We start from the raw sequence: 12,308 nt of genomic DNA on the forward strand, positions 1-12,308 counted from the left end.
ATCAGGTGGTGGTGCGTATATAACGCCATAACCTTTCCCATATCCCATATACATATATATATATATATATATACATACATATATACGCGTATATAACGCCATTTGAATATATACATATATATGCATATATAACACTATTTGAATACATACATATATACGCGTATATAACGCCGTTTGAATCATATTTCAGCCATTATGGGAAACATCATCATCATATACCAGCTGATTAGGTGGTGGTGTGTATATAACGTCGTAACCTTTTCCCATATACAATATACATATATATACATATATACGCGTATATAACGCCGTCTGAGTCATGGGTCAATGTACATGTATAAATGCATGAAATGCATATGAAATACGATAACAAAATCTCTCAGTACGTCATAACACCATTATACCTCTGATTAATATCATAAAATCATTTTACGAATCTTCAGAGACCCATGAACAGACGATGGAATAATAAGACATATGGAAATTCAAGAACATAGGCACTTCTAATACTTCTATGAATAGGGTCATATATGGAATTTGTGTATTTGCACGTTTCGTTCGTATCGTATGGATCATGTCAAAAGAAAGAAAGGGTAGCCTTAACATACTTGTTTCTTGAATTATTTAAACGAATCTGCTTCTGCGAAATTTACACTGGATATCCTTGAATTTTGGAACAAACTTGGCTTGGTTTTGAAATGTTTGGACGAAAGGTTTCTTGTTCTTATGTTTTTAGCTTCAACCCCACAAACAGATCGTTGGTTCAGATCTTCTTTTTACAAATAAATCATACCAAGCCTTCCTTAGCTCTTAACCTTTCAAACTAAGAAAGGTAAGGCTTTGTTTTGCTGATTTAAAATGTGCTAACGTTCTGCCCCTTCCCCACAATGAATTAGGATAACATTTCATGTAGTTGTATAAGTTAGATATCTCATAGATAGCCACCTAGGATAGTAGACTTAAAGAGTCATTGTCTAGGTTTGTGGCTTCTTGCCACGTTTGGGAGGGATTATTTTATTAAATTTTTTTTATCCACTTATTAGTTAACCAGGTAATATTTCGTTACCCGGTAATTAATCCATTACCCGCATAATTTAAAAATTACCATAAATTACTTAAAATATTACTCACTTTTAACAAACCTTACTACCATGGTCATGTAGTACCTTGTATGGCACTAGTCCATAAATACTGGATATTTTAGCTCGGACCGTATTTTACCCCGAAATTCCAAACTTTGATGAAAATTCATTTTCTTTGACTTGCTTCCCCTTTTATCTTCACGAATTTATTCATCACTTTTTTGAAATAGCATAATCATTATAATCTCCAAATAATCTTTTCCTTGGACTGATGTCAATTACCTTACGACAAATTCAACATAAAATAATGTAGGGTGCAATACTGTCGTAACTTATTATTGTGAGGCGTAACATTATTGTAATGTAATAATGCTGGACGTAACATCCTTGTAATATATTACTGCAAAGGGTAACATCATCGTAATATATTACTGCAGAGCATAATATCGACATAATACTGTGAGGCGTAACATTATTCCCCCCTTTGGAACATTCGTCCTTGAATGTTGACTGATGCACTTATCATTTTCATAACTTATATCTTTCAAATACTTTAGAACTTCCCATGCCATCTAGGCGACTGTTCTGTAAATGAGTCCAAATTCCAGGGCATTCCCCCCCCTTTGTCCTCCTTCTCACACCACAACTTATAGTCGAAATCCTTCCAATCTCGTAATTGTTACTACCTTTCATCATGCAACCTGTACAATTTTGACCTTGTAAGTGTGCCCAATCTCTAGGATTCATATGTAGAGCTTGATAAGATGTCCCTTTGGGCATATATGAGTATACTAAAGTTCTTCGCTCGGTACTTTGTTGAATTTACGAATATTGCTATATCTCATCGCCTAGGTCCGTTTTGCCATCCATATCAATTTACTGCCATAACTCTTACTTTCATTTATCGTTGTTGAGGTCTGCTACCAAATCCCAGCTTACTCTCGTTGCTTATTCCATATGTACAAATATAAGTCCTTTAATGCTTCCTCATTACTGCTCATCTTTAGAATGACGGCCCAATCTTATCTCATACTTTGTGACTTTTGTCCATTTATTGTTGATTCACCTCAATATTGATCTACAATATATCACTGATAAGTTGAAACTTCTTACATAATACTTTGCTCCTAGGGCTTAATCCTAATGACTCATCCATTCTCGTCACATTTTCACTTGTCTTTCCTCATCCTTACTCATGCTTCCTTAAAACTTTATCGCTCTACCATACTTTAACTTGCGACCTATACATATCCATTTATAAACTTCCCTTCAACTTACTTGCACCATAGATTTCCTTATGTTATTCCAGAACAGTGAGATCTCACATCGTCTCCAACTTTTCTCTATTCTCTTAACTAGATCTCCCAGTACTTAGAAATCATAGGCTGGAAGACATGCCGCTATCATTCTCGATTATTGGATCCCCTTGCTTATAGCCTTCTATCCGAAGTATGGACTATTCACGATCTTCTGCCTTTGAGTATCTCGTACGTTGTTCACCTTTTCCTTACTTACCTTAAAATCTCGCATCATATCTTCTATCTCTTTCGTGTCATCCCTTCCACCCAGCTGTAATTCACGTCCGTAACTTAAAGCTCTATTATAATACTCGCACTCTGGTACATACACAATCCTGTGGGAGCTTCATACTGACTTCTTATGAGGATGATACTTCTTCTAACTAGCTTCCTTGTAGAGCCATTATAGATTATGGTTGTTGTGTTATTTCTCTTAAATATCTGATATTAAGAGTAATTCTGTCATGTTCTCTAGCACAACTCCTATAATTTTTCTAGGTCCAATAATCAGACTTCTGATTTACTTAGGTGATGTAATTCTTTAGTTTCCCCTTCCTTATGATCAGCCTTTACGTAGGCTTAAGCTATCTTCCGATCTGTGGCTCATGGTAACAGTTATTACCTTGGCCTTTCATGGGCGTTATGGACTATCCATGATACAATCTTCAAATAATTCAATCCTTTGTTTATGCCCTGGGCTTAATTCTCTCTTTTAACTTATACCGGAGTCTTCTAGGGCTGTATGATTGTCAACAAACATGCTGCCTGGATAATGTTCCAAAATCTTAAGGGTATCCATAACGTACTAACTCTGGTTTATTGATCAAATAATTCTTTTGTTCCATCTTAGCTTTCTTTCAACGTAAGCTATTACTTTTCCTGGTCTTTCTACCCCCTCGTTGCGTCCATACTTATCTTATCTTAATGCCCACACCTGCTAGAGTTTTCATACAACTCATATGATCTCGAATATTACTTTTAGTTATTACTTCCCATTCATTAGTAACAGTGGGTGTCACTTTCCTTTGGAGTGATTATAATATTGTTGTGAGACTGTTGGTACACGTCCATTTCCTCTTTAGGTCGTTGTGCTTAAGTTGAAGCCTTCTTCCTTATTTTCTCAACTAATCTTTCATTGTAGTACTTAGGGAGGACGCTGCGAGCTTATTACCTTGTTTATCCGACGAAATTTTTTTTTGTTGTCCTTCCTCGCCTATAATTATCTGTAGTTTCTTACCTCCACGCCCTTGTGCTTGCAGGGTTGCTTCTGAACTTGATATTTTGACTATCTTCCTAGCGGCATTCTCTTTTATTTCTGTAATACTCATACAGTACCTATTTAACTACCCCTACTCTTGTCTGAATATATCTCAAATATTATAATGATATTCTTTGAGGCTGAACTCTCCATGTTGGGTTCTACTATGTTTATCTCACATGATCTGATAATTCATCTGTAACCTCTTGTTTAGCCATAACTGGGATCTTCCTGACCAATTACTAACTACTCGTTGGCCCATTCTATATCAATATTCCTCATAATATTTCTTGGGTTACTTCCTTTGTCTTAACTTACGTCTCGCACTAGCTCCTTATTTATTAATAACATCTCGGGCAGGAACCTTTACTTCCTCTCCTTGACGTCGTGTTTGCACAATATTCTTGAATCATAGCGTATCTGTAATATTTGGATAAGTGCCCTCTCATCCCTTTCTCATTCTTATCGCGTTCTTCCTTTATCATTCCATAGTCACTAGAACAACTTAATTCTGACTTAATATCATATCACTCCATATTCCCCCCTTTAGGGGTGTACTAAAAGCTAAAGCCACAAGGATCTACCTATAGATATTTTACCTCTTCATTTTTTGCGTCATTTCTCAACATCAATGATCCTTACTCGCCTTGCGGCAATCTTTCTGTAGCAAGGATGTCAAATTCCCTTACTCGCGAGGGTGACACTTAGCGTAATTGGCACATACAGTCTCTTAACTTTGCTCACATTGCTTGCTCTAGGGAAGCGTCTCCCTGAATGACCATTCTCTGAATTCATCATGAATCTTCTTCTATGGTCCATTCTATTATCGCCGGAATAGAATCTGAAATTACCATGATGTCGAGTACTTTCCAATCATTCAGTCCCTAATTCATATTTAGTTTATCTTGTTTACCAGTCCATACTGATCTCTTTTACTCTAGGAATTAACTCTCCTCTCTGGTAGTCGCGTTGGAGTCACGAACTTATTTCTCTAAATGAGGATATAACCTTATCGCCTATACACTTTTGTTGTCTTAAGACCCATTGTCACACCTCATTTTTCAGCTACGCCCCCCGCTAAGGGACGTAAAAGGGAGTTTTTCCAATTAAAGGATAATCGAAACGGGATTTTATTTAAAGATTCAGAGTCGCCACTTGGGAGATTTGCGGTGTTCCAAGTCACCGGTTGAATCCCGAATCGAGAAAAAGAATGACTTTTTTTAACAGTCTGCGCCCCAGAAATCCGGATAAGGAATTCTGTTAACCCGGGAGAAGGTGTTAGGCATTCCCGAGTTCCGTGGTTCTAGCACGGTCGCTCAACTGTCATATTCGGCTTGATTATCTGATTTTATACAATTATGAACCTATGTGCAAATTTTAACTGTTTACCGCTTTTGTTATTATTTATTCAAAGAATTGCAACGTCGTGAGAATGCATCTCGAATTGCGCCACATAAATGTACCCGCAATTTTCGATACGTTCCAACTTCGTTGAGATTTGGATTTGGGTCACATAAATGTGCACCCGAGTTTAGGAAGATAACATTATTAAATACGCGCCTAAAGATACTAACGCGTTGTTATTTTGAGAAAAGTCGTAAAGTTCGCTATACGGCCTGTCTCGAAATCTAAGCATTTGAAATAACTGTCCGTTGAGGGCCCCGCAGTTTGTGTATTCTTGTTTGTCGAGGCTCATCTCATTCATTATTTTTTAAAGGAATTTGCAACGTCATGGAAATGCATCTCGAACCACGTCACAATCAATGTACCTATGATTAACAACACATTTCGACTTCGTTGAGATTTGGATTTGGGTCACATAAATGTGCACCCGAGTTTAAGAGAGTAAATTATTTAAAGCGCGCCGGAAGTGACTTGCGCATTGTCATATTTTTGGTAAGGCCGTGAAATTTTGCTAAACGGCTCGTTCCTAAGTCTAAGTATTTTAAAACAAATATTTATTGAGGGCCCCGCAATTTTGTATTTTTTATTCGGCGAGGCTCATCTCATATTTTATTCAAGGATATCCTAAAGCGACTATGATTTTCTATTTATTGGTCTCTAAGAATAAAAAAAATCCTAATCAATTAGCATTAAAAGTTCGGGCTTCAAATTCAAGTCTGGGTCCAAACAAAAGGAAACACCTTCTAGTTTGAACCCGCTACCTAACTTAAGGTCCGCCGCCTGCCATTGTAAATATTAACAAACCAGCTACCATTTCGATCCAGTTCAACTTTAGCTTTATTATTGTGAGCACGTGATTTTTTGTTTTTGCGCGACAGTCGCTCCAAAAGAATAAAATTTGTCCTGCTGTACAATTTTTGGATTTCTGTGCGGCACTTTGTTGATTTATTTGTGACTTCGGCCCATTTTTATTTATTTACTTTATTAAAACAAAATTCAAAAATGTGTACGTGTCATGCATAATCTGAACCATAACATGGTTTAAATAGAAAAGCATAAACAGGCACCTTTGTCCGTGATTTTGTTTTGTTTAATTTTACTTGTTTTGAAATATTTTAGTGTGTGTGCAAATAATTGTATTGAGTATGCATTTAATTTTAATTTGATTTTTTGTTTAGTTTTAAAATAAATAAGAAAAAGAAATAAAAAAAAAGAAAAAAAAAGAAAGGACCCCTTCTTTTTCCGGATTGGGCCAATTTAATAAAATTGGCCCAAACAAACAATGCCCAAAACCCAGGCCTGCCCGGTCCAGACCACTTAGTGCCCAGGGTGTCCAAACGACGTCGTTTGGATCGTGCCTGATCTGGGCCGTTGATCTCAGAGTGATCAACGGCCAAGATCAATCCCCCGTAACCCACCAACAAACCCGACCCGTTTACACCCGGACCAAACCCAAACCCTCAACACTTGAAACGACACCGTTTCACTTAAGACCATCAGATCCAAACCGTAGATCTAGATTGATCTAACGGTTGAGATCAACCCACCCACTAACTATATAAGCCCAGATCCTTACCCTACCCCCCTATCCAATACCCCAGCCTCGTCGTCTTCACCCAAACCCACAAACCCTAGAGCCGCCCCTGTACCCTTCGCCATGAAAAACCGGCGGCATGAACGCCGGTGACCTCGCCCTGAACACCATAGAACCCCCTCACCACCCTGAACATAGACCTGTTAACCGTTTAGTTCGAATCACCCTCCAGGTCCTCGAATCTTCATTTGAAGATTCGAGTCAAAACTCGATCTACACCAACCAACCCTAGCTTCACACCAGACACTCCCCAGACCCCCCTCGTGACCAAACCATACTTGGTTTGGTCCGAATCTGACCAGGGAAGCCTGAATCCCGGATCTGAGTTTTGGAAATGTTTGTAGTTCTTCGTCACTGGTTCATACCGGTTCAACCGAAGAGATTAAGGTCTAATGGACTTTAATCAAAGTGTTTCTCATCTGAGAAACACTTCGATTAAAATCCATTCAGCCTTAAGAAAGGTCTGTCCAAATCCGAGTCAAGGTTTTGATTTTTCAAAGATTTGAGGTGAGTCTTGTTTTCTTTTCTTTATTTTTGTTTTAGTCCGTGTGATTTGTTTTTAAAAGTCTGTTCATATTTGTTTTTAATTTTACCAACTTCTGTTTGTCCACTTTGCCTGAACTTCTGTTTGTTTGAATGAGTCTTTATATTGGCCCTGATAATGTGTATGTAAGTGGTGTGCAATTAGCTGATTCTCTACATTGAACTGATCAATTGGCTTCTCGAGCACCACTTTGCTTAGCCAGTACAATTCAAATCATATGTCGATACTGTTGAATGTTTGATTTTTGGTTACGGTTGTATGTGTTATGATTAATATAGTCGAGTCGACATATGTCGTCAATTAGTTTCAACTGTCCGAACAATAACAAATTGACTTGCTTCTGTTGAACATTTGCCTGAATCAATTAAGAACCAAGTCCAGTTACTTATAGCTGTTAATATGATTTCAGAAACCTAAGGCTTGGTCTGTTAATTGAAATCTGAGTTGATGGCATGTGCACTTGTGCACAGCATGTGCATTGTGCACAGCCTGTTTTCCTGCATAAGAAGGCTTTTGATTTTAAAAATTGTTTGACAGCATATGCTGTCAGATATATTCTACTGCCCATACCTTGCTTTAAGTTTAAAAAGTATTAAACCTTTTAAAAGTTAAGTCTGCCAGGGAATGTTGATGGGGATTAATACTTAAATAACTAATTGGAATCTGAAAATGTAAAAGGCACATGGGAGGGGTATTGTTATATTCAAAAAGAGGCTGTTAAAAGGAGTAGTGTTGAGGCTTATAAGAGGGGATACATGAACAGACACAGAGGATGGACAGAATTATAAGGGAAAAAGAATATAGACAGACTGTGAGGAATTTTTGAAAGAGAGAGCTGAAATACACACTGAGAAGTATACACACACAGACATACATAGAGAGACACAGGGGGAGCCTAAACTGAAATTTTGAGAATTGAAGTTCTGGGGGAAACAGTAAAAACTGGAAAAGGTCTCTTTCTGATAACTTAAGTATAAGTTCAAAACTGCAGACTGATATTGGATTCTTGAAAAGAAAGAAGATAGGGAAAGGGATAAACAGAAAATCAGCAATTACTTCTGTCTTGTTTGTCTGATTCCCAGTCTTGTTCAACCTGTTCAATCAACTCTGTTTTCTTCCAAGTATCAGCTGAGTTCATTAGTTGATTCATATTGTTCGTTTCCCCTGGATTGGTCTGTCTTGGAGTATTATTCCTACTGCATTGTTTGCTGCTACCTGTCTACCATTTCTTGTCGGTTCTAACTGTACCCTGCACTGGGAGTTGTTCTATTGGTACCTGCTGTTACTGCTGCTGTTTGGTATCGCTTCTATTGCCCTACTGACCCCTTGCTCCTTCTGTTGTATCCAATATCCAGGTACATACTAAGACTCGCATTTGATGAAACAATGAAAGCATGAATCAAAAGATTTGAAGGAGTTAGAAGCACCTGCTGTATTGCTTATGAATTGCCTTTTAATGTTGTTAAGATTTGTAGTTTCTTGGTCTGATTAGCCTAATAGAGACACATTAGTAAGGTTGTACTTAATTAAAGTTTATGCCAATCTGAAACTGTGACATTTTATTCGTTTAGTAGTACATAAGATGTAAATACAATCCATGAAAATGTGCAGCCATTTTAATACAATTGTTAACTCAAACTCGCTATTTAAGCATGTTTCGAATATGTAAGGGCAAATGATTGTTTAGATCTAGCTAAAGACAATACAGTTTCAAACTCTTGAGTTTCAGTTTGCGTGAAGCAGTTTACAGGATGAGTTTCAAATACCACTAGTCGCATTTCCTAAACAAGCAATTTTAATTAATCTTGTCTGAATAAGTTAAAGTTAGGGAGCTCTTGTAACAGTCGTAGCATTTCATCAATCCCATATACATTTCTTTTATCAAGTTCAAAGCATGTTTTCATGAGGTACGATGTTTCTTCAGTCCGTAAATAATTAATCGGACGATTAGCTAAAATCCGGATTTGGGCCAAACACATAGTTAAAAATAGCACGCATCTTTTCTTCTATTTTTAAGAGATAAACACATCAGAAATGTAACCGTTTTAGGATGTTCCTTCTAAAATAATGAGACGAGCCTCGCCAAATGAGATGTAAATCGCGGGGCCCTCAATAAATAACCTTGATAATTATCTAGAATTCAGGATGGGCCATTTAATAAATTTCATGGCCTTCTACAAAGATAATAACGCGTTAGACTCTGTTGGCGCGGTTTAATTAAATCACATTCTTAAGTTCGGGTGCACATTGATGTGACCCAAATCCAAATCTCAATGAAGTCCAAATGTGTCGACAATCACGGGTGCATTGATTGTGACGTGGTTCGAGACGCATTTTCACGACGTTGCAATTCTGTAAAATAAATGATAATAATAAAAGCGATTAAAACTTAATAAAAGCACATAGGTCACAACATGTATTTAAATCAGATATTTAGCCATTATAACAATTTAAGCGACCGTGCTAGAACCACGGGATTCGAGGGTGCCTAACACCTTCCCTCGGGTCAACAGAATTCCTTACTTAGAATTTCTGGTTCGCAGACTTCATTTGGAAAAGTCGAAAATTTCCTCGATTTGGGATTCAAGATAAACCGGTGACTTGGGACACCAAAAGCCAAACCTTTCCCAAGTGGCGACTCTGAATTAAATAAATAATCCCATTTCGAATATTTGTCACTTAAATTGGAAAAACTCCACCCGCGCATTTTAACCCTTCGGGGCGGGCGCGCAAAAAGGAGGTGTGACAGCTCTGGCGACTCCGCTGGGGAATTGTACACCCAGAACCACTGGTTCAGGGTTCAAGAATTCGAGCTTAGAATAATTGTTATATTTGGCTTTATTATCTGATTTTTATTACATGTTTTTTGCGTAACGTGCTAAATGTTGTCTTTTACCGCTTTGATATTATCTGAACTGTATATAAACTGCGCCGAAACCTTTCTCTTCTTACTTCCGGGGAGAAGCTCGCTGGTCGGGACTCCCTATTCTGTTAATGTCAATACCTAAAATAAGAAAGAGGACGGACAAGTTACAAAGCCGGACGATCTCGCGGGTCCCCGGTACGTAGCCCCCTCCTCGACTCGAGTTGTCCGCTCGGGTGCACAGTCTAGAACAAATACCCAGGTTACGAACCTAGAATAACTTGACTTCATGCTGGATCCCTAGTAGGAACGCTTATCTGCATCATGTTGCATTTGACTTAGGGGACTCAACACAGGGGTTGGGTCCGTCTAGGACAGGCAGCCTGAAACAAAAAAGACCCCCTGGTGCATCCTATTTGTGTTGTGCATTTATTTGCTTCGGTTCCGCATGTCGACCGGTTCCTAAAAAGGGGAAAATAGCAGCGTAGGGGAGATAATTACTTATTTTTGGAGAATAAACCAATGTCCAAGTAGTGTCAAAACCTCGCCGGAATTTTTTCTAAAAAAAAAACTCTCTTTTATTGAGAGTTATTAAAAAAAACAAAAAAAATTCTTTTATCACTTTCAAAATCAAAAAAAAAAAGAAAAAGTGTTTATTTTAAAAGTAAAAAAAAATGGAAAATCCATAATTCAAAAAGTGTGTTGTTTCTTTTGTAGTACCCCTTTTATAAATTCAGACTAATGATCCAAATATTGCATAAAAAAAAAAAATATTTTTCTTGAGCCTTTATCTTTTTTCAAAATAATAATACTTATTCTTGATTTCTAGGTTTTCTCTATTCATGATATGCCCGAACTACGCCGGTTTGATTCTCACCGGATGTGAGATACGTAGGCAACCCTCGTCGGGTTCAACCCCATTTTTCTAAATAGCCAAAAACCAGTAAATAAATAAATAAAAGATGTGTCAAATTTTTAATAGAGTCGTAAATAAGTCATGTGACATTGTTTTATCATAAATAGCCAAATGTTCCCGAAAGGGACGCCGGAAGGCTGACTTTGCATAAACAGCCACCTTTGGGTCTTGTTTAGCGTTTTTTTAGACCCGCACAGCCTTAAAATCTTTGTCTCCGAAGTGTTTAAAGGCCGTGGGCAAAGCTTGATCCTCTCTAAAAAAATATATATTTTTTTGAGTCAGTCAATTTTGTTAAAATCACCTTAATAAATGTGCAGGATGAGCACGATGCAAAATGAACATTTTTCAATAATGACCCAAATCCCTGTCAAGTTACGGCTATGGTGGAATGATCTAGGTGTTGAAGGACAAAATGAGGTTAAGAAATATTTGAAAGGTCTTGTGGGTCTGTTGGAAGTCCAGCCTCGGGGAGATATCATAAGAGCTTTGGTTACCTATTGGGACCCGGCGCACAATGTTTTCCGTTTCTCTGATTTTGAGCTCACCCCAACTTTGGAAGAAATGGCCGGATACATCGGGAATACTGAACTCCCGTTGAGGGAAAAATACTTGGTCGCCCCAAGAGTCGTCACGGTACATCGGTTCCTGGATTCATTGAAAATACCTAGAACGGTCCACAACCCGGATCTAGCAGCCGGATTCTGTACTCCATGCTTCATATATGATAGATACGGTCACGAGGGGGGATTCAATAATCCAATCAACAAACTGTGCAGCAAAGGAGTTCGTCAGAAGTGGGACGAGCACAGACGGGTGGCGTTCATGATAACGTTTCTGGGTCTTCTGGTATTTCCGAGAAAAGATGGAAACATTGATTTGAAGATATCTGGGGTCGCCAGCACTTTACTCACGCAAAGTGGCAGCACTCTCGTGCCAATGGTGGTATCTGACATCTTTCGAGCTCTCACAACTTGTAAAGCTGGGGGAAATTTCTTCGAAGGTTGTAACTTGCTCCTACAGATATGGATGACCGAGCACCTCTGCCATCATTCCGGGGTATTGAGCCATGGTTCCCCGGAAAAAACCCGCATAGAAGAATCTTACACGAGAACCAGAGAGATCACTTGGCCTAAAGGAGTCCTGGCATGGACCTCGTTCTTGCAAGCTCTTACTGCCAGCCAAATACAATGGGCGTTGGGATGGTTACCTGTTGATGAGATCTTATATATGTCGGCGGCTAAAACTCATTTCTTACTGATGGGGCTTAAGAGCATTCAACCTTACGCACCCTGCCGAGTTTTGAGACAGTTCGGAAGGTGCCAGACAGTACCTCATGAGGAAGATCTTAG

The sequence above is a fragment of the Nicotiana tabacum genome, chromosome 8 (genome assembly GCF_000715075.1).
Source record: "Nicotiana tabacum cultivar K326 chromosome 8, ASM71507v2, whole genome shotgun sequence".
NCBI lineage: Eukaryota > Viridiplantae > Streptophyta > Magnoliopsida > Solanales > Solanaceae > Nicotiana > Nicotiana tabacum.